This window comes from Balaenoptera physalus (genome assembly GCF_965194825.1).
Source record: "Balaenoptera physalus genome assembly, chromosome: 6".
Lineage (NCBI taxonomy): Eukaryota > Metazoa > Chordata > Mammalia > Artiodactyla > Balaenopteridae > Balaenoptera > Balaenoptera physalus.
The window spans coordinates 42101323-42125787 of NC_138885.1; positions in this window are offsets into that span (position 1 = coordinate 42101323).

Below are 24465 nucleotides of genomic sequence, written 5' to 3' on the forward strand. Positions count from 1 at the left end.
GGATTAAGAAATTCCAGATTTTTAAAAGCCCAGATGAAAAGAGGCACTAAATAGATTAGTAAATGATACACGATAGATAGATAGATAGATAGATAGATAGATAGATAGATAGATAAACTCTGGCATTTCTTTGATGTCTGTACTAATCTATTTCTAAGCTCTTATTCTAAACTGTATGCTTTTTGAGGGCAGATACAATTCCTAGTGTAATAATAAGCAATCAGTCACTACCACTGCAATTTTAATTCATTTCAAGAATAATTTACTATCCTCTATTCTGTTGAATCAATTAAGAAATACTAACAAATTTACTTTTATTTTTTATTTATTTATTTTTATAATTAATTAATTAATTAATTAATTTTTGGCTGTGTTGGGTCTTCGTTTCTGTACGATGGCTTTCTCTAGTGCGGCAAGCGGGGGCCACTCTTCATCGCGGTGCACGGGCCTCTCACTATTGCAGCCTCTCTTGTTGCGGAGCACAGGCTCCAGACGCGCAGGCTCAGTAGTTGTGGCTCACGGGCCTAATTGCTTTACGGCATGTGGGATCTTCCCAGACCAGGGCTCGAACCCGTGTCCCCTGCATTGGCAGGCAGATTCTCAACCACTGCGCCACCAGGGAAGCCCCAAATTTACTTTTCAAGAACATTTTATTTGTTACCTCCCAAAAATTTAATCATAAATGTATGATCATTAGTCTTAAATATATCTTTCAATAATTTTAATAGAAACTCCTATTTAAACACCAATAATATTGACCTACATTTGTAAACTATTTTTCAGCATTTACTAATCTCATTTATTTCTCATATTAACTCTGAGTTGGGCTGACATAACCAACCATTTCTTTGCTAAGGTTACCGATACTTAGAAAAGTTCAATAATGTGTCTAAAGTCACAGAGCCCTAAAGACAGAGTGAGGACTTTAATTCAGGCCTTATGATTCTAAACCCCTTACACCTTCCACTACAACATGCTTATTACATTTCCCTCATAAGTCTCAATAATATACATCAGTCTACTGATTATATCATTTGATCAGGAGCACCCCAAGCAAAATATGTATGGCCCATCTTTATGATAATCATTACTTAAATATTTTTCAAAAAATATATTTTAAATTTTTAAAACCAATGCATTTATAGATTTTTTTTGCCAATTACACCTACTATATTTATTACTACAATAGGGAATTGTATTTTTTATGGTTCTACTATCTACAACAATTAAGAGTTCAAATGCTTATAAAAAGCATTTATAAAACTTAATACAGTCTGTAGTTTTCTTCCTTGTAAGAAAAACCTGAGTGATTTCTTCACTGAGTTACAAAGTCTGGAAAAAAGAAATATTGATTTCCATTCTGTTTTCTTAAATTTTTTTTCAAGCATTTGGCTTTAGAGGCTTTTCTGGAGTTTTGTTTCTGTGGAAGCACTTTGGATCATAATTTATGAGGCAGGTTGAATCAGATAATAAGGTATGCCATTTATACTTTATCATACTCACATAGCTTTATGGGTGTGTACCTTAGAGGCACAGAAGCAAATTTTTATTAACACATGTTTATACATAATTGACCAATTGGGAAGTGGTAAGAAGTAATGGCTGTGATTTACATAGACTAAGAAATGTCTTAGAGCACCTCACCCTGTCTGGAGCCCCCACTGTGACAGATGAGCCAATGCCTGTGGGGGATGACAGCATGCTATTTATGGCATTTCCTTCTGAGACAATTAAGTAACATATGCCAAGACCATAGGGATTATCTTTGAGCTACACAGTATGTAACTCTATCTGAAGAGAAATATAATATTTTACAAATTTGACAAACCATAAGAAAGCTTAAATTGATTCACCCATTTTAATAAATGCACTAACTTTTTTGTGCCTTAATAAGATTTATTTCCTGATAAGGGTATGTTATAAAAGATTAACATGTTATATACATGTATTATTCAGAAAATATGGCATATTTCTTTTGTTAGGGTACAATGTTCATAATGAACTCTTACACAGGCTACTTATTTTAACAGCTGCTTTGCCTGCCCATGTTCAAACCACAGCAAATGGAAAAGTTGCTTCACTATAGAAGTAAAAACTACTTTCTTATGGCTAGTACTGCACTATTACTCAGCATGCTACTGTTTGGAAAAGACAGTAGGTTGACTGGGGCTAATGAGGGGTAAGGAAGGGAGAATTTAGGTATCAGCATGGATACCACTGTTGTAACATTGTCTTTGGTGACATAGTTGAAGCTGACTCAGTGCAGTGCTGGGTTCATTGGGTATAATTATATGGTCCAAGCTATGGCCTCCAGGAACCTTAGGTTTATTGTTCCCATTTTATTATTGAAGTCATTGAGTCCTATAGAGATCTATCTAAAAATTTAAGTTCCTGTGGGAAGTTGATTATAAATTAGAAAGAATACATTAGAGAATGCTAGGAATAAAAGGTGGTCCATTAAGGATCAGTAAAGTAACTTGGGCTCATATAGTAACCCAGTACAATATAGTAACTCAAGAAATATTGGTCAGATGAATAAACAGAAAGGAGTAGTATTTTTGTATATCTTTTTTTTTTTTTTTAAGGTTAGATTGTTTATTTGAGATTTTTCTTGTTTCTTGAGGTAGGCTTGTATAGCTATACACTTTCCTCTTAGAACTGCTTATGCTGCATCCCATAGGTTTTGGATCATCGTGTTTTCATTGTTATTTGTCTCTAGGTATTTTCTGATTTCCTCTTTGATTTCTTCAGTGATCTCTTGGTTATTTAGTAACGTATTGTTTAGCCGCCATGTGTTTGTATTTTTTACCTTTTTTCCCTGTAATTCATTTCTAATCTCATAGCATTGTGGTCAGAAAATATGCTTGATATGATTTCAATTTTCTTAAATTTACTGAGGCTTCATTTGTGGCCCAAGATGTGATCTATCCTGGAGAATGTTCCATGCACACTTGAGAAGAAAGTGTAATCTGCTGTTTTTGGATGGAATGTCCTATAAATATCAATTAAATCTATCTGGTCTATTGTGCCATTTAAAGCTTGTGTTTCCTTATTAATTTTCTGTTTGGATGATCTGTCCATTGGTGTAAGTGAGGTGTTAAAGTTCCCCACTATTATTGTGTTACTGTCAATTTCCTCTTTTATAGCTGTTTGTAGTTGCCTTATGTATTGAGGTGCTCCTATGTTGGGTGCATATATATTTATAATCGTTATATCTTCTTCTTGGATTGATCCCTTGATCATTCTGTAGTGTCCTTCCTTGTCTCTTGTAACATTCTTTATTTTATAGTCTATTTTATCTGATATGAGTATTGCTACTCCAGCTTTCTTTTGATTTCCATTTGTATGGAATATCTTTTTCCATCCCCTCACTTTCAGTGTGTATGTGTCCCTAGGTCTGAAGTGGGTCTCTTGTAGACAGCATATATATGGGTCTTGTGTTTGTATCCATTCAGCAAGCCTGTGTCTTTTGGTTGGAGCATTTAATCCTTTCACATTTAAGGTAATTATTGATATTTTTGTTCCTATGACCATTTTCTTAATTGTTTGGGGTTTGTTTTTGTAGGTCCTTTTCTTCTCTTGTGTTTCCCACTTAGAGAAGTTCCTTTAGCTTTTGTTGTAGAGCTGGTTTGGTGGTGCTGAATTCTCTTAGCTTTTGCTTGTCTGTAAAGCTTTTGATTTCTCCATCGATTCTGAATGAGATCCTTGCCAGGTAGAGTAATCTTGGTTGTAGGTTCTTCCCTTTCATCACTTCAAGTATATCATGCCACTCCCTTCTGGCTTGTAGAGTTTCTGCTGAGAAATCAGCTGTTAACCTTATGGGAGTTCTCTTGTATGATATTTGTTGTTTTTCCCTTGCTGCTTTCAATAAATTTTCTTTGTCTTTAATTTTTGCCAATTTGATTACTATGTGTCTCGGCATGTTTCTCCTTGGATTTATCCTGTACGGGACTTGCTGCACTTCCTGGACTTGGGTGGCTATTTCCTTTCCCATGTTAGGAAAGTTTTCGACTATAATCTCTTCAGATATTTTCTCTGGTCCTTTCTCTCTCTCTTCTCCTTCTGGGACCCCTATAATGTGAATGTTGTTGTGTTTAATGTTGTCCCAGAGGTCTCTTAGGCTGTCTTCATTTCTTTTCATTCCTTTTTCTTTATTCTGTTCCGCAGCAGTGAATTCCACCATTCTGTCTTCCAGGTCACTTATCCGTTCTTCTGCCTCAGTTATTCTGCTATTGATTCCTTCTAGTGTAGTTTTCATTTCAGTTATTGTATTGTTCATCTCTGTTTGTTTGTTCTTTAATTCTTCTAGGTCTTTGTTAAGCATTTCTTGCATCTTCTTGATCTTTGCCTCCATTCTTTTTCTGAGATCCTGGATCATCTTCACTATCATTATTCTGAATTCTTTTTCTGGAAGGTTGCCTATCTCCACTTCATTTAGTTGTTTTTCTGGGGTTTTATCTTCTTCCTTCATCTGGTAGATAGCCCTCTGCTTTTCATCTTGTCTCTCTTTCTGTGAATGTGGATTTTGTTCCACAGGCTGCAGGATTGTAGTTCTTGCTTCTGCTGTCTGCCCTCTCTTTGTATATCTTTTCACATTTCTTGTCCCACTGAACTGATTTATGTCCTCCATTTCTCCTTGTGTTCCTGAATTTCAGGCTGCATGGCCCTGGATTTCAATAGGTATGATGACTTCCTATCCTACAGTAAGGTGTACTGTAGCATTATTACTGGAAATTAATTTTAACCATGACCTAGTTTTAAAAGACCTCTAGAAAAATCAGTTTCTAGAAATTGTAAAAGGAGAAAGAAAGAGATAGCAATGGGGAGAGAAAGGAAGGAAGGAGAGAGAAAGGAAGAAAGGAAAACTGGATATGGAAAAGGCAACTTTAATGGACATTAACAGACTTTCCTGCCCCCCTGCCCCCCAGAAGTTATTATTTGGTCTCTCAAATGGTAACACAATTTAGTAGAGTTACTTTATAGCAGCATATACATTATTTGATCCATAATGATGCATATGCTACATCACTCCTTATGATACTATAGTGACATAACATTCCTATTTTGCCAATTGAACAGCTGAGAGGCCATGAAATTGGTGGTAAGACAATGATAATGTCAGATTTGAATATTGGGCCCATAGACCTTACAGTGGGCTCTGCTGGATTTCTAAAAAATTAACATGTAAGTCTATCTTATATGATGCTTTCATGTTGAGAAATTATTTCAAAGATATCTTATTTAATCTCTGTTCCAGTGTCTTTGGTAGCAATTTATTCTAGAATTTATGCAGGTCCTAAACTTCCTCAAAGAACGAAAAAGAAGGAAATCTTTGTGATGTTCAAAAACCCACCTTGCATACATTCTTTTTTCCTCCCTTCCTCTTCTTTCCTTTATTCTGTCATTCTTTTTTTCTTTCCTCTCTCCTTCCTTCTACACATGCTATTGAGTTGCTTCTATGATCCAGATGCTACAGTAAACATTGCTCTTCTTCATGAGGGGCAGCTCTAGGCAGTTCTTCCTGGTTTCCTGAAACCTATACTCTTAGAACCACAGCACCCTTTTGGCTCCACAATCCCAAACTTTTTTATGTAAAGCATTAAGGCAAAGTAGCATGAAAAATATATATTGGCTAAGCTTTATCCTCATTGATTTTCATCTCATCCCATCTTCTAGGTGGGTTAGGAAGGAGAAAAAGCAGAGGCAAGCTAGCTATATTATTTTCTCTAAGAATTGTCTAGTATTAATATACGACACATATAGTGAAAGAAAAATAGAAGGTTGATTATACTAAATGTCATATTTTTTGAAAATGGATATGTCAAGCAAGTAGAGAACATTGTGGTACTTATTACAGTGGTGTGAACACAGGATCTTTTACAAATATTACTTCATGAATGTTGCCCTTCATATATTAGCCACTTAAGTAAGTTATTTCTAATTATATGCACTTCCTTCCAATTAACAAAAACTGACAATGATGTAGTCTTGTAACATAGGGTTTTATTGTCCCAGCATTTTTCACTCTTCATTTTCACTCTTTTTCAATGGAAGTTTTCCTTATTTCCAATAATTACTCCTGTGTTAACAAGAATAGACTTCCTGGGAAACAATGAGCCACTGGAGAGGCTAGATATAATACTCAAGAATCCTTTAGATTACAAACAACAGACAGTAAGTTTAACTATTTATTGGAAGGGTATTGGGGGTTCTGAAGATTGTTGGGAGATTGGAGAAACAGCTTTGGAAAATAATCAGGAAAAAGTAGCTTCAAATGCTGTGAATTTGGAGGCTCAGCCATCAACATTAGTTGGAAAGACCAGATCAGAACAAAGGGGCTTCCATTAATTCATCACCCCTTTGACTTTGAGTCACTTGCTCGAGGCACAGAACCCAACTTGGGGCATTCAGTTGGCTGATCCTAGACCACTGGTTAGTGCCCTGCCTACCAATAGTGGGCAGTAGAAGATTTCAGCTTCCAAAGAGGGAGGAAGAGCATTGCCTTCAACCTACTATGGTAAGAAGTGGGGGCAGTGACAATCCCTACAAGAGAAAGAAAGGATGGATGCTAACAAAAAGGACTACTTAGGAGAACCTATTAAAAATACGAATATCTAGAAGTGACAGTAAACTTACTATAATTTTTAGAGGGTAACTAAAAGAGATAGATAAGGGGACTGTGGAAGGTAGCAGAGACCAGAGATTGCTAAGAGATCATAGCATCCTAACCTGTAGAGTCTTGGAGCTAGTGGGAACTGAAGAGAGCCTGCCATTCACAGTAGTAATTTCATTGATGATTAATCATTTGTTTGGAATGAAATGATTTTAAATTGTCAATAGATTGTTTCAAGACAAGGCTTGAGTCCAGTTTTGTGGCATCTCTCTTAAAGTTTATTCACATTTCCCCACAATATCAGTCTCACCATGATACAAAGAACTACTCCCAGGGTCTCTCCTCACTCATTCAGTGCTACTAATGAATCTGTAGTCTTACTTATTGAATCTTTAAGAATTCTTTTAAAGCAGCAACCAAAAGGAGATTTGCTGATTGTAATCAATAAAATTCGAGGGGGATATGTATAATGGTTAGGTTTACACACAAACCCAAGGTTTTATCATGTTGATTAACTGACAATTTAATAACAGGATATTACTGTTAGTGAACTATTAATTAAAATCAGACTCATGCTTTTCAACTGCTATATTGTAATCCATTTATTTCTTTGGGGTATTAAAAATGTTACCTCCTTTACAAGCCTTTCTTTATTCCTCTAAATAGACAACTTCTCCTGGAAACTTCTTATTTTGTTTCTAGCCTGTGTATGCTTGAGTCCAGGAAGTACATCTTACTTATGTCTGCATATTTGCATTTCTCTCCCTCTCTCTTTCTATATGGCATATAAGCAACTTTCCCAGCACCCCTTTCTACCACCACTATAAACTAGAGAAAGATACACAGACGTTGTTAAGAAATCCATCAAAACCCCCAGTAGTATTCAAGCATCAATCTCCTATGAAAATGGAAAACAAATGTTGGATACTCACGGAACGTTAGCAAAGATCCAGGATAATTGTAAAATAAAGGGACAATTTGTACTATTGATAAAATTATTCATTTTTGACCCCTTAGTGGACCCAAATTTAAGTAAAACATTAAAAATATATGATGATTAGAAAACAGGTCCTCTCATACTGTTTTAGGACATGTAAATTTCTACAACAGTTTGGAGGGAGATTTATCAAAATTTAATGCAATTATAAATATGCTTCTCCCTTGACTCAGCAAATCCATTTCTAGGAATTCATCCTACAGAAATTCTGGCATCAGTGCACAAAGATAAAAATATAAGGAGATTCACTAAGACATTGTTAGTAATGTCAAAAACTGGAAACAATCCAAATGTCCAGAAATAAAGTAATAGCTTAATGAATGTGGTATATTCTCAAAATAATATGCAGCATTTAAAAGAAATTGTATAGATCTCAATGTACTGATTTGGAAAGATGAACAAAATATATTGTAAAGTAAAAACACCACAATAACAGTATACATAACTAGATAAAATCTATCTATATGGCTATATATGTAAAGGAAATATTATGTAGACATATATAGAAAACTGAAACTGAAACTTTCTTTGAGGAAAAGATTACTTGATTATATTTATTTACATTTTTGTATTTTGCTAAAATTTTTCAAATACATGGTATTACCCTTACAATCAGAAAAGTTTAAAAACAAACAAAAAAATCATAGATTATCCTTTTTGCATGTGTAAAGTCACACATGCATGAAGTTTTAAAAGCTTATGTGTAAAGGGGAAAAATCAGATTATAAGACAATGAGCATAATGTATTCATAATTTTGTTAAAAATAGGCTTATTTAGAAAAAAGGTTAGCAAGGTATAATCAAAATTTAACAATGTTAATTGCTGATGGGAATATGTGACTTTTATGCTTCCCTATATTTTTAAAAATTTCTGCAATAGACCTATGTTGTTTTTATAATCAGAAACAGACATAATAGCACATCAATTATAAATGGCTTAGCTGTTACTGTTTTATGCATGTTATGAAAAGATTTTCAGTTCAATTAATTGTAACAATCACATTGAAATTCAGAGAAAATTTGAGGAACTCATCATAATTTTAAAATATTTTTTACTAAATACTTATTCTGATTTATTTACAATATATACAAAAGAATTTACATAAAACAAATCTCAGTATAAATATCAGATAATAAAGGTTAACATACATAAATTTAGATTGATGGTATGCTCAAGAAACTTGAAAATTATACTCTTTGCTATTTTACAAAGAAGTAATTCTCATTTTTTTATGGGGAAATGGAGGAGTGAGAAGGCAAACATTGAATATGATGGTGAAGTGAATAAGGATGATGTCGGAAAATAAATGTGTACATACATGCATGTATCATTCACATGCATAAGCAATAACTATGTATCAGTATTGTTCTAAGCACATTATAAACATTGAGTTATTTCATCCTTATAACAATCCTAAGAGTAGGTATCATTAGAATCCCTATTATTTTAATAACAGAGAAATTAATTTCTCAAGATCAGGATATCTACTCAATACAGAGAAGTTTTAGTCAAAGACTTTGGTAAAATTTGATACTCTAAATTTCTTCATGTGACTATGATGCTTCACAAAATCTGTGCTTTGGGTCACTTAGGTTACCCACCAGTTCGTTTTCAGTCTCATATTACAAGCTGATCTGTAAGACGAGAAGCTTTCTAATTTATAAGAATTCTGAAGTTTCTACCACCCTGAGCTATAATCCCAATATATCTTTCCTTACTTAATTCAAGTTTCTGAAATATATGGATTATAAAGTTGAGTGAATATTTCAAATACTGTGTATAATGGTGTGCACCCAAGCCAGGCCCACTCAGGAGATAAAGACTCCATCTGATATAGCTCCTTTCAGTCATTTTTTCCCCCGCTAAATTCTGGCACTTCTTTCTTTTCTTCAGTGTTTATTTAGTGCAGCATTTTCTCAGCCGCAAGTTTTTAGTTAGAGATCAGCTTGGATAAGCCTTTAAAATATTCATTAATAAGCTACTTTTCTTTCATATGTATACATTTGAAATCATATGTAGAACATTCAAAGATGAAAAGAGAACTTAAAATTAATGACTTTCTAATGATAACACTTTTTGTGACTGTGGGATGTTTTGGTATAAAATGTTTTTCCTGGCACGCTATAAAAACTGCCACACAAGCAAATCTTGATCATATTCTCAAAGGAATCTTATTTCTTTATATTTAATTCCTAGCAGAGTTACAGCATGAATATATGTCCCCAAAAAGTCTTACAATGCAGAGGAAAATTCTAATATTTATTCAAATGCAGATATATTAAAATGAAGTTGTAAAACTTGGACAATGTCTGATTAGTTCTTTCTCTCCGGCACTTCTGTTTACTACCTCTTCCCTCATCCCTAATCTCTGCAAAACACACATCTTATGAATGGACTGTAAAGTAAAACTATTTGGTTTGAAACCTACCTCCCTTTCATATTGGCTAGGTAGCATTAGGCAAGCTCTTTAACCTCTCAGTGCCTCAGTTCCCAACTATAAAAAAGAAATAATAATAATAACCCTATCAAAGGGTGCTTGTGAGGATTGAACAACTTAATACAGATAAAATACTTAGAAGGGTACCTGGCACATGAAAGAGTCATATTATGTCTTGTCATTGTCATTTTTAAAAGATTAAACCAGGCATGCTGTAGTTTAACGTAGTTCTATAGACACTTTTTATTTTTTTTATTTTTTTAAATTTAATTGGTTTAGGGTGGCACCCTTTCATGATTTTGTTTTTATTATTTATTTATTTATTTATTTATTTATTTTTGGCTGTGTTGAGTCTTCGTTCTTCTGTGCGAGGGCTTTCTTCAGTTGCGGCAAGCGGGGGCCACTCTTCATCGCGGTGTGCAGGCCTCTCATTATCGCGGCCTCTCTTGTTGCGGAGCACAGGCTCCAGACGCGCAGACTCAGTAGTTGTGGCTCACGGGCCTAGTTGCTCCACGGCATGTGGGATCTTCCCAGACCAGGGCTCGAACCCGTGTCCCCTGCATTGGCAGGCAGATTCTCAACCACTGCACCACCAGGGAAGCCCTGACCCTTTTTTTAAGTATAGATTTTATCATAAAATCAATACATGTTCATTACTGAAAACATAAAAAAAAAAAACACAAGGAATATAAAATTCACTCTAGTTTTTTTATTGCCAGCTAATGTCTTACTTTTTATATGCACATATGACATGCATCATATGTAAACATGCAAATGCTATATATATTTTTTCTGATTATAAATAAACACAACTCTAAGGAGACTTGGTTCAAGGTTATGAACTGAGTATTGGCATCTACTTCCCCTTCTCCTATGCCTTTCTGTCCCCAAATATCTTAAAATAATCTGGAAAAAATACATCCATGTATTAATTAATAGTCTAGAGAAATAAGTACTGTGCCAAGAGCTATTATGATGAGTTACTACAGATAGAAATAAAAGGGATTGAAAGACTAGAAGAAAAGCACAGCCCTCTATGCAGTATACACAGGAAAACTATTGAGAAGGAGGGACTATAACCAGAGAAGTTAAACATGTGAAATCAACAACTATACAGAAAAAGATGGATCCCAAAATAGAGAAATTGCTTTAAATTCTGTATTCAGAAGAGTAGTCCTACCTCTATAGTCCTAATGACATCACTAACCAAAGGAGCAGCAGGCCCCAGAGACATTTGATCCTGAGACCTGGGTGGACAAAGTGAATTGCTTCTCAGGTGGTCACCCCTGTGAGTGAGAGAGAATCTTTGGTTCATAGATAGTACATGAAGAGAAACCTCCATGAGGGAGAGAAATACTTGACTTCCTCCAATATCAAGACAAGTCATGGTCACTTTAGAATCTGAAGGATTCTAAGTGCTAGCTATCTCTACATCTAAGCACCCTAAAGCAAAGCCTGTAGGTCATGATGCCCACTCCATCCTTAGAAGGAGCCTTTAGGCACCCATCCCATTTATGGGATAGTCTATTTTGGAACACTTCAGTAAACTTCAAAGGAAACCAACACCAAATACCCATGATAACCAACTGAGTTCATCATTCATAGCTATGAATATTATAGAAACAAATCTCTTAAAAAAGAGAAGGACCAAAATGAGTATATAGAATAGCAGATATGTGCATCAGGAAATATGCAATAATTAAAATGGGAGCAGGGCACTATGAAAAGGAAATATTTAGAAAGCAAGGACGTGACTAGAAAATAAAAATTAAAACAAAATCTCAATAATAGAATGAACTTACTTGACAACATATATCTTTGTATTGAAAAGGTTTCTTAAGTGCCGAGCAGGCTGAATTTAAATATGTGCTTAGACATCTGAAATTTCTAAAATTACTAAAAGCTTTCAAAGAAAGGGGAAATAGAATAAAGGTCAGACTTCTTATGATAGATGAGGGATGACAGTATCTAGAAATAAGATCCTGTGGCACAGTGCTTTAAAACTAAAAACCACAGGCCTAATTCAAGTTAAATTAAAAGCAAAGGGCAAAATAAAAACATTTACACCAAGATTCCAATAAAAGTATCTCCTTCCAAATTTATTTATCTGAAATAATTATTTAGGATGCACTGAAGCAAAGTGAAAAATACATACAAAAAATAAAAATGTGTGACGTTCAAGAAGCAAAACAGAAGTACAAGTACTAAATGATTTCAGCATTTACAACAAAGGCACAATGCATGATTGTCTCTGCCACAGATTAGGCAAATATATATGCCACAAATAAAAGCTTACTTTTACTACATAAAGAGTTTCCTAAAAACAACAAAAAAGACAACCCAATAGATATATTTTTAAATGGTCAATGTAGCAATTTACTTGATAAGGAATACAAATGGCTATAAATAAATGAATATATGTTAAAATTCAATAGTAACTGGGATATGCAAACAAAAACCATGTTATTTCATATTATTCCATGAAAATGGACAAAAAAAATTCATATATCTGACAATATCCAACGTAAAAGAAAAGGCACTCAATATGGTGGGAGAAAAAATTAGTTAAGATTCTCGAAATATCTATTAGTATTCAAAATATACATACCCTGGAACCCAGGAACTACACCTCTGTGTATCTACCTCAAGAAATATACTTGCAAGCACCAGGATATTAATTTCTACATTGATTTCAATAACCAAGTATTGTGTGCCACCTAAGCATCTAACAAGTTAAATTTAAGCATTTACCAAGTTAAATTAATGATGTTTCATTAATAGAATTGAATAATCCACATAAGTTAAAGATAGATCTATATATGCTAAAATGAAGATATCTTAAAAATGTCATTAAGTGAATAAAAACAATTTGAAATTGAATACCTTATGATGTCATGTAAAATAAGAAACAGAGCTATAGTTTTAAATGTACCTAGATACCTTCAACTAGGAATTCAGATCAGCTTCTTGCAACAGAAAACATAAATAACATTTGCTTAAGCAAGATAGGGGCTTACTATTCATTATCTTGTCACATAGAACAAAATGCAAAGATAACCATTCAGTATTACAACAATATCTGCAAGAGTCCAGCTTTTTTTGGTTAGTTTTTTGCTTTGTTTTGTTTTGACTTATCAAAGGGTATGGCTCTTGTTATTGTGTTTGCAAAACAGGCTGCTACCAGCAACCCCTGCCTCCCAAAGCACCTTGACAGCTCCAGACAGGAAAAAGGGAAAGATAAGGGGTAGAGGGGGTATGCCCCTTTGGGTATGTCATACTTTAAGAAGTTTCCCAAAGCCCAACAGAAGGACTTCTGCTTCTATTTCATTGACCAGAGGATGTCACACCCCTGTCTGCAAGGAAGCTGGAGGAAAGATTTTTTTTTTCTCTATCTTTAGAGACTGAATAAGGAATAGCTAACCTGTAGTCTCTCCACACGTAGTATATATGAAAAAAAGTAGAAAATAAAGGTCTGGGTGGTGCTCACAAATAATTAACATCAGTTGCATCTGGGAAAACATTGGGTTATTGGGGTTAGAGGTCAGAAGGAGGATGGGAAGTGTAAAGACATCAAGAAAAATTAAGTTTTTACTGTATTTTTGTTGTTGAAAAATTTTGAAACATAAAGAGATTTTTGTATTGCTTGCCTAAAACAAAAATAATTATTCACATTGTATAAAATTTGAAGGCTATAGAAAAATCTAAAGAGGTAATTAGAATCCCACAAAAATCCACTGCATCTCAACGAACTGTTTTATGTATCATTTTAACATTAATCATAAGTGTGTGTGCATACATGTAATGCACATGCTGGATTTTATTCATAATAAATGCATAGGCTTTTGAAAGAACATGATGTATAAAGGTTCTTGATGGCAGGTAATCTTTCCCAATTAAAAAAAAAAAACTATTTTCAATGATTTTTAAAGATGTAAAGATGTATCGTTCAAGCTTCCTGAAATAAAAAGTCATTATGTTGCTCTAAGCAATTTTGCTTTGGTGGGAGGGGTAGATACTCATTCGTTTGGTAATTCCACATATAATGCCTCAACTGTGTAAATAGGTAAATTTTAGTTAATAATAATTTGGGACTACAATAAATATTTTAAAAAGCTAAATCTCATGCTATCAGGATGCAGGACACTCATTTTTTAAAAAGTGTTTTGAAGTTTAATTTTACATCAGCTGCAAGGGATACATGGAAGAACTTTTAATTTAGGTCATCATGGACAATTGTGGTCACTTTAATGTAATTTGTTAATCCCAGCACTGGGGTATTTTTCTCCACCTTGGGCTCTACCCAGTGTGTCCAGTATAAAGGAATTAAGGGTGTGATGGTTAAAGTATAGCAAGGTATTACAAAGTCACTGTAGCCTGTTTTCTTTCTTCCGTCTTATCCTGTTCTCTTAAAATTATCTACTAAAGATTTATTTTTAAATGTTTCTCTTCCTCTTAAGCTAGCTAGTCATTTAGACTTCTAAATACTTCATTTGAATAAGAGATGTGAAAGTAAGAAAGTAGAACTGGAAAGATGTACTAAAACTCTATCTTATTTCCATCTATCATTCTACCCATCACCACCACCCCACCTAAGCCTCAGTAAGTAACAAATGGAGTGCTGGAGCTTAGCACAAGAATTGTCTTTCTACTATTAACCTAGTAGGTGAGGTTGAACTTAAAGCCAAAGGAATTTGAAGAGACCACGTATGCGTGCAATTTTTGATCTGGCCATGTGTGGAGGGATGAGCCCTCTAGGATATGGTTAATAAGGAATATGTATAAATTATAACTGTGTGATCAGTTCTTGGCAGGGTAGGACAGACTAGGCAGTTGATACACCTTTGGTTATTATATTAATTAACCTTAATTTTCATTATACATGTTAGCTTTTTGATTCTTTAGATGGGAGGTATGTGTGTGTATGTGTCTGGGTCTGTGAACTGTTTATATAGGAGAGACATGGGAACTTAAGCCATTTCTTCCTACTGTGATCTTATTAAAAAACAAAACAAAACAAAAAATAAAAAAACCTAGCAATGCAATAGACTTGCGAAATATTTACTGCATATTTACATAACATTGAAAACTTTACCTATGTTTGCATAGAATTCTCCTAAACTTAACAACAAATATTTCATTCACATGAGTGCAATTAATTGGTATACATAGAAACAGTAAAGAAAATAGCCCCTGACCCTGATTCCTGACTGTCACTATTGTTTTTGTTCTGGATTTTAATAATGGATCATTATGGTTCCATGAGATAGAATATTCCTGAAAGGACATTTGCAAGTGTTTTTATTAGGGGAAATTTTAACTGCCATAACAATACAAAGCATAAAATTCTTGACAAGAAATTAGAATATATATTTTAACAAATTATTGACAAATCATGCTTTCACCGGTGTTCAATATTTTGAAGAGGAATCTGGGAGATAAAAACATATGATCTTTATCTTTCTCTGATTATTGTCTCATTCACAATTTTAAAAATATACCCAGTAACTTCATGATTCAGAAAAACATTACCAAAAGTGAATTCATTTTTTATCTTTTAAACTTGGACAGTTCCTTCAATACGTACTGTAAATATTGAGTTAATGCTTTTTATCTCATAGGTGAGAAAATGACATACTTTGCCAATACTATATTTTAACATGAGTTCAGTTACATCAATATTATTGTAATTAATGATTACATCATGTTTTAGAAGGGAAGTACAGAGAAGGTTGGTATTAACATGCACGGCACACCATTGTGATATCAATACTCATTTTACTGTTCAGATTTTTTTTTAAGCTAATAGCTGTCAAAAATACCCATTATAGGCTAGTCTATAATTTGTAGAAGTCAAGTAATACATTTTTTCTGAAGGTATAATGGATGCTCCATGGAGCAATTATTTTAGAAAGACAACTTCATCTCAGCTGTCTCGTGCCAGCAGAACTATTTAAGAGCCTGAGATGCATAATTCAACATGGAAGGGCTGTCAGAGTTGAGAATACCTTTAAATTATAAAAACTTAGCACCACGAGTCAGTTATAATTACAATGGAAATGTAGTTTTCTGTCATTTTATCATGGCAAACATCTCTCAAGAGCAATTTCGCGTGTTAAAATATTTTGGCAAAGTGACTTTTGATTCCAAAGGGATACAGATTATCTGGTTTTATACCTGAATATTTTTCTTACAAATTGAGTTTAACAGCCTGTACTGCTTAAGATGGCAAACATAAGAGTATTACTAAAATCCCATTGGAAAATCTCAGGGAGACCATAAGCTACAGTAACTCACTAAGGCAGGTCTAGTTATGCACCGAAATATATTATTTTAATAGCAAAATATGACAGGCAGTTCCTCATCTGACATCCAATTATTTTACATGGCAAATATCTGAATATAAAAATGGCTGCCATTTAGATAGTCTTTTTTCCTAGCAAGTATTTTCATGATTAAAAATAAAGTGAAAGAGTAATAGTTCAAGATCTTCCTGGATTCTTAGATTCATTGCCTTTGATGATGTACCTAAAACTTTCTCTCTCCAGATGGTAGCTCTTGTCTTCCTTTTGTTCTAAAAAACTTTTATTATTGTGGGAGATTAAAAGAAAATTTATATATATATATATGTATGTATATATTTAAATTATATGTATATATATTTAGGAAATAAGAAGAGGGTAGCATAATCAAACTTCAAGTATGTCAATTCCAAAAGATGAAATGTTCATATGAGTTCAGAATCCACAGTTGTATTCTATTATTTTGAACAACAAGGGTTATACTGAGCACTCAATTTTGCAAATTGCCAATACAAACTCTTCTCTAGGACAATGAGTATATTTGTTAACTTTATGTTATCATTCTTCTCATATTGGTAAATATTATTTACCAATAAATATGGTAAATATTTATTGGTAAGTAAATTGGTAAATATTCTTTTTTCCAAATAGTTTGAATAAACTTTGAATGCTTGATTTATTTCTAAAAAATGTGTAGGCTGATACGTTAATTTTCTACTATATACATCACCTTTTCCATTTTGTACTTTAAAATGAAGATAATTGTACATTATCATTGAAAATATTAAATTGTCTATTTTTAAAAATTAAAAAAAATTTTTATTGGAGTATAGTTGATTTGTGATTTATTAGTTTCAGGTATACAGTAAAGTTAATCAGTTATACATATACATATATCCACTCTTTTTTAAGATTCTATTCCCATATAGGCCATTACAGAGTATTGAGTAGAGTTCTTGTGCTATAGAGTAGGTCCTTATTAGTTATCTACTTTATATATAGTAGTGTGTATATGTCAGTCCTAATCTCCAAATTTATCCCTCCTCCCCTGTTCCCCCCTGGTAACCATAAGTTTAACTTGTCTATTTTTAATAAAACCAAGTCAGGACAGTTATTTCCAATTAAAATGGATTGAGGGAAATGGGTAACAGCTCAAACTTGATTGCATTTTCAATTCTATAAATATTCCTTGAGTGCATAATATGTCTGAGGTGTTTTTTCTAGCCACCGGGGATATAACAATAAAGACCAGAGACAAAAATTCTTTTTATCATGTGGTTTACATTACTCATTTAAAAGAAAAATAGAAAATCCAGTTAGCTAAATACAAATCAGAGATAATTGATATATTTAATATATTTAACTTAGATTATTTTATCATAAGGCTTTTCTACTTTCTAGAAATGAAGGTATAACTCAATAGAACTAAAGAGTCATTTTTTTAATTTTATTTATTTATTTTTGGCTGCGTTGGGTCTTCATTGCTGTGCGCGGGCTTTCTCTAGTTACAGTGAGCGGGGGCTACTCTTCGTTGCAGTGCGCGGGCTTCTCATTGCGGTGGCTTCTCTTGTGGAGCACGGGCTCTAGGCGCCCGGGCTTCAGTAGTTGTGGCGTGCGGGCTCTAGAGCACAGGCTCAGTAGTTGTGGTGCACGGGCTTAGTTGCTCCGCGGCATGTGGGATCTTCCTGGACCAGGGCTCGAACCTGTGTCCCCTGCATTGGCAGGTGGATTCTTTTTTTTTTTTTTTTTTAATATTTATTTATTTATTTATTTGTTTGTTTGTTTGTTTATTTATTTATTTATTTATTTATTTATTTTTGGCTGTGTTGGGTCTTTGTTTCTGTGCGAGGGCTTTCTCCAGTTGAGGCGAGTGGGGGCCACTCTTCATCGCGGTGTGCGGGCCTCTCACTGTCGCGGCCTCTCCCGTTGCGGAGCGCAGGCTCCAGACGCACAGGCTCAGTAGTTGTGGCTCACGGGCTTAGTTGCTCCGCGGCATGTGGGATCTTCCCAGACCCCAGGGCTCGAACCCGTGTCCCCTGCATTGGCAGGCGGATTCTTAACCACTGCGCCACCAGGGAAGTCTAAGTCTTATTACTGTTCTTATTTTAAGAGTTAAGAAAATAATTACCTTAACACATATGAAATCCCTGAAAATAAGGTCAAAATGATCTTCTGAAAGAAAGGGGGCAAGAAAGAGAGAAAGGTGTGTTGTATATTCATGCTAGTTGCTTTAACTTTTATTATATCCTTTAATCCACACAATAACATTGAGGAGTGTAGTCTCCATTTTTTAGTTAAAAACTGAGAATCATAGAGTTAAGTAACATTCTCAAAAATTTTTAAGATTAAAAATAGTAATTACATCCAGGTATTTCTAACTCTCCAACTTAAATTATTTTTAGGAAATTTTCACAGATAAAACAAACTGAAATGATATTTAGAGATGCGTTAATTCATTTCCCTGCCTCTAGAGAAAATCCATCATTCCTAAGGAAAATGAGTTCTCCAGGAGAACATTTTATAAACTACTTCAATATTATTTTTGGTCACATCTGGAACATGTCCTTTTCTATCTTGTGTTGAACTTTTGCCTACACGCACACACATTCATCTTGAAAAACATGTCATCAAGGACTTAAGTTAATTTTGCAATGCCAAACTTTTCCCCACTATCCCCTACTTTGCCTATTGTAATTCAAGATAGTACACACTTGCAATGAGTAGCAAATTTTTCCATATTAAGATATAGAAAAATGTATAAATGGTATATTCTTCTTGTCCAGTTATGATATAGTCTTATAGATACTGTAATGCACTGATTTCTTACCATTACCAGAATTAAATGTATTTTGCTGAAAAATTGAATGTAGTGACAGTATTATATCATTGTATCACAGAGGCAATCATTATCTAGAAAATAGAAAAAAATGGATTACAGTAATGCACTACACATATGATTACTTCTAGTATAATGCAGTATAATGCTTAAATTAATTCTAAGCAGCTTCCTAATTTTATTTCAGTACAACCAGATCACAAGTCATAGGGAAGTAGAATATAAAACTTAACCAATATTTTATTTGATTCATTTTGACTGAATCACGAACTGCTATAATGCATGAAGTTTCTGAAAACGTTAACTGCTTTAGAAGGAAATTTAATAATTTGTCTTTGGTGATCACTGTGAATAAATGAATGGAATTCAGAACTGACATAGTAATATGCAAAGTTCTACTTGTATGGTAGTAGGGTGGAAAAAATTTAAAAGGAATAGGGAGAAAAATTTAAAAGGAATAGTGAAAAAGAAAATGGAGAGAGGGCAACAGAGGGAAATAGATGAAAACGAAGTAAAAAGTTAAAGGAATTTAGAGAGGGGTAGATATGAGGCAAGAAGAAGAGAGAATATGTGTGTTCAGCAAATTGGAAAACTAGGCAAAGCTCTCAGTTTAATTTTTAGATTTACCTTTTTTGTTTTATTCTCTAATATAGCAGTTCAGATGGGGACTTAAAATTAATGCTATAAATACAGCCTCTTAATACAATGTTACATTGTGCAGATTAACAAATTAGGTCTTTCTAATGAGTCAACAAAATTTCTACATTGCCCACTAATACTCTAAAATTTAAAAATTTAATAATAATAATAAATATATGCATGTTAATAGAGGAAGATTTAGTTGTACAACTTTTAGGATGCCAGGCTTTGCATTCAGCTTAAACTGCAAGGCAGAGTGTTTGTGGTATGAGATCTTGGTAACAGTATTTTTCCTTTAGAGGACACAGAGACATTTTGAAGTTGACTCATATTCACATCAACTAAAGGGACAGTGTGTCAAGCTTTTGATCCAGGCATAGGATTCTGCCTAATGTTGCTAATGTGACTTTCTCTTTCTCTCTACCTCTCTCTGTCTCTCTCCATCTCTAACTCTGCCTTTCCATCTCTCCCTCTCTGTATCTCTCCCTCCCTTTCTTTCTCTGACTTAAAGATCACTAAAATAAAATCTAACGATTAATTCAGTAGAATTATTTACATTTACTATTCTATGTCTGAAGTCATTAAGTGAGAGGTAAATATTTTTTTTTATCCTGCTTTACTTGTGAAATTTGTTTTAAAGCTGTAACTATGTGGTTAAATTAACCTTAAAACATGTTTCGCCACAGTTTATTTAGTATTGTGGATGCCATATATTGTAAGGTTTAAAATAGCAAATGATAAGAATAACAAAGACATATTATTGATGAGAGAGTGATATTTAAATCACAGAAAATTTTAAAATGCTAAAAATGGTAGAAACTACCTGAGTAGTACCTTATTTTGGATGACCTGTTATCATAAAGCACTCATCTCCTATGACCTTATCACTGTACTCTACTATACTTTTCTGTTAAAGTAATGTAGGCACTTTCAAAGTTTATTTCTTCACAAGAATATTTCTGAGTTTTACAAAACGCCAGAAAAATACATATTCAAGCAGACAATTGAGAAAACATACAAAAGCACAAAGGCAAGTATCCCCAAGTCATTTGATATCCCACTAACCTCCCAAATGTAATAATATAGTCCTCTAATTGAGTTTTCTATGCATGTATCATGTATGGATATGGGCTTATACATATATTTCTTACATATCTAAGAACTTTTTGAAAACTGGAATTCTGTAGTGCATAGAGAAAAATCATGAAAATAAAATAATACTTGTTTAAAATCAGCATTTGAATGAATGTAAAGAGATGGAAACAGTATTTTACTGTTGAATGGAAAATATTGAGAAGAATTAATACTCAAACCAAGTTTAAAGTGTATTCAACATATAGGACATAATATGGATGGGAAAGGAGTGGAGACTGGTTAGAAAGAGAAGACGGTAACAGATACAAACCTTGGATTCTTAAGTTTACTATGTTTTTTTTTGTTGGTGGTGGTGGTGTTTGATTTAAAGATACCATTTTGTAAATGAAGCGGATGTGGCAAATGTTCTTTGTTGTACTTCACTTTCTTTATATCCCAGAATTTTCCCAGGCTCAGTATGACGTTTAGAACTTTCTCCCCTCCCAGATTCCACTTTCTTTGTCTCTCTCCATATACATACACTTCATAAGTCCACGTAACTTTTTAATAACTGTAACAAAACAGTTATTGTAACTGTAACTGAACTGTAACAAAAGCTACAAATATCTAACTCCTTTGTAGCCCAAGGACTGATAAAACAGTTATGTAGGCTGCATTGAGGGAGCAGACCCATCTAAAGAGAACTCTATGCCAATCTACTGTTCTAAAATCAGTAGTTTTAACCTGAGTTTCATTTTATTAGACTGTGTTAAAGCCAAATCCCATCCTAGTCAGGTCTAGCCTTTCCCTTTCTTTCCCTTTTCAGAGAGGCTTTATGATCTAAAAAATGTCTTGGTCCAATATTCGTGAATTCTATTAGTGAAGGCATTCTTGCAGTTACGTCAAGTTATACTGCATATAAATGGAGGATAAAAGGATTACCAGATTATAAATCAAATGAGAGTTTCTGGCAATATAAATCTCAGCTATGTCAGGCTCTTGTGTTAATGGAGTTGCAGAATTCCATTGGCCACTAAGAATTTAAATTTTGTGTTAGAGACCTTGGTAATTTTTCACAGGACTCCTTCAGTAAAACACTAAAAAGTAAAATGGGAGGTTTGCAAGCAAATTTGTATCAGGTCTTAAAATTGTTTTTTAAGATAGTGCCAAAAATATTATTGGCATTTGAAAATGTATTATAATACCCATATTATACAATTCTAAGGCTTGGAACTTATCAGCACTTAAATCACTCAAATAAATGCAGCCAAATTGTGTTAAATGCAAAATAGATAGTATATTTAACATTGAGATATATGATGTGATTTGACCAATGAATTAGAATCCAATAAGATAGTGTCTGGCTCAGTTAAATGATAAAACTACTTACATTCAAGCTAATCAATCGATTCAGTCAAATAACTGGTAAAATTTGTATTTGTGATAATGCATTTTTTATAGACACAGAAGTGCAGAATCAACTAGTTGGAATTAACATGGGTTAAGCAGTTGTATTTGGTTAAGTAGTAATTAGCTTTATCTATAAATATATATCTCATATGACATGCGTGGAAATATTAACTTGATTCATATTTAATATGTGGTGGCTATATATGGGAATGGATTTTTAGGTAATGAAAACATTCTTTTTATATGGTAACTTTGAAACATTAGTTTTTCTTCAGTATAGTTTGGGTATATTCTATATGTTGAGTATTGATTCCTTCATGAGACTAATATTTGTTGAGCATCAAGAATGGACATAGAAGTGTGTTAAGGATGGAGTTTTAAAGCATAATAAGGTAACTGGTCTGCCTATGCAAAAGGGCAGGGGCAGATTATTAAGGTTGCCTCAGTAGGTATTGAAGGAATTTTTCTTTCCATGTAAGCAGTGATGGTCAGAAACAATGTCTCTTCCACTCAAATTTTTTAATCCGAATTTCCTCTAAGGCTAAGCATGTGACAGTCCACTGTTGATCAGCACAAAGTTACTCCACATCTTTTCATTTTATTTGTCTTAATATATTTCTGCCTTTATTTTCCCTCTGATTCTTGATGCTATATCATATGTCTGACCGAGATGTACACTATAGCCCAGATCTTTTAGTGCTTAGGAACAGTGTCACAGATGTCAAAAATTCATTTATCTCAGAATAGATCTCAGAATAAAAACTTTGCTGACTCCTTGCCTCACAATATCCCTTAAAAAAATTTTTTTAAAGCCTGATTAAAAATTTGGGCAGAAAACATTCATTACTTTAGGTCCAACAATGAGTCATGGATGTCAAATGCTTTAAGAGACTCCCTCTGACCTAGTGCTCTATCCCAAGTCCCAAAGGACCATTCCTCCAAAAGTGGATGTTTCAAAACAGTTTCTGTAAACACTTACAATGAATTTAGAAGTATAGATTATATTTTAGCAGACTTTAAATGGGACTTTTGATATGGACTTTCAAGAGTACACCAGACATTGAAAATGGGGAAAGCATTGTAAGCCAAGGAAAAAGAGTAAGCAACAACATGGAGGTAGATGCCAAATTATGGAGGACTGTAGTACGTGAAGGAGCCGTCATGTGGATGGAACAGAAAGGGGTATGTTACAATTCGTATTTTACAGAGCTGAATCCGGAAATAATATAAAATTGACACCTGAGGAGCTCGACTCAAAGAGCAATTGGGCAGTTATTGCAAGAATTCAATAAAAAGAGCCTGACAGTTGGAGTGCAAATGAAAAGGAGTTAGATTCAAGAATTAATTCAAAAGAGGAACTAAGAGTGATACTTTCACTGTTGTTCTATATTGTTATTTGTCTGTTGATGTGAGAATGCACCTGACATAGGAGTCAACTTAATATATTGATGGTACTGCTTACTAGATGTGTAATTTTGGGCAAGTTATTTAATCTTTCTAAAGTTTCAGTTTTATTACAAAAATGTGAAGAAAATAATAAATCCCTAATTCAAATAAGTTTGGAAATTTCAAACAAATTCCATAAATGGTAGATATTGGATTTAGATATTAGATTTTTTTAGATATTAGATATTAGATTAGATTTTTTTCCTGCTATGAGCATCCAAACTTGAATAGTAGTAGCAAGAAAAATTATAACTGTTTTTAAACTTAGTAGGTTTTTAAACAGTATATTTTTGACTTATTACTTTTTCAGAGGAATCATATATACTGATATATGTGTGTGTGTATATACATATACACACATACATAGAGAGATTAACTTTAAATAGAACATTTGATAGAATTTTAATAGAATATCTAAATAAAATTTATACATATATATTTTCTATTTAGTGAAAGTTGATTTTAATCTGGAAAACATTGGAGAACAACACATTATATGTAATGGTATCATTTAGGCTCCAAGTTGGTGGTTCTCAGTCTTAGTTACATATTGGATTTACTGGAAACTTTTGAAAATAGAATTCCTAGGATAAAAGCCAAACCAATTGAATCAAAATATCTGCAGATGAAATATAGGTGTCATTGTTTTTATATCCCAGGTATTTCTAGTACACATCTTAAATTAATCACCACTGCTGTGTTTCAGGTCAGCG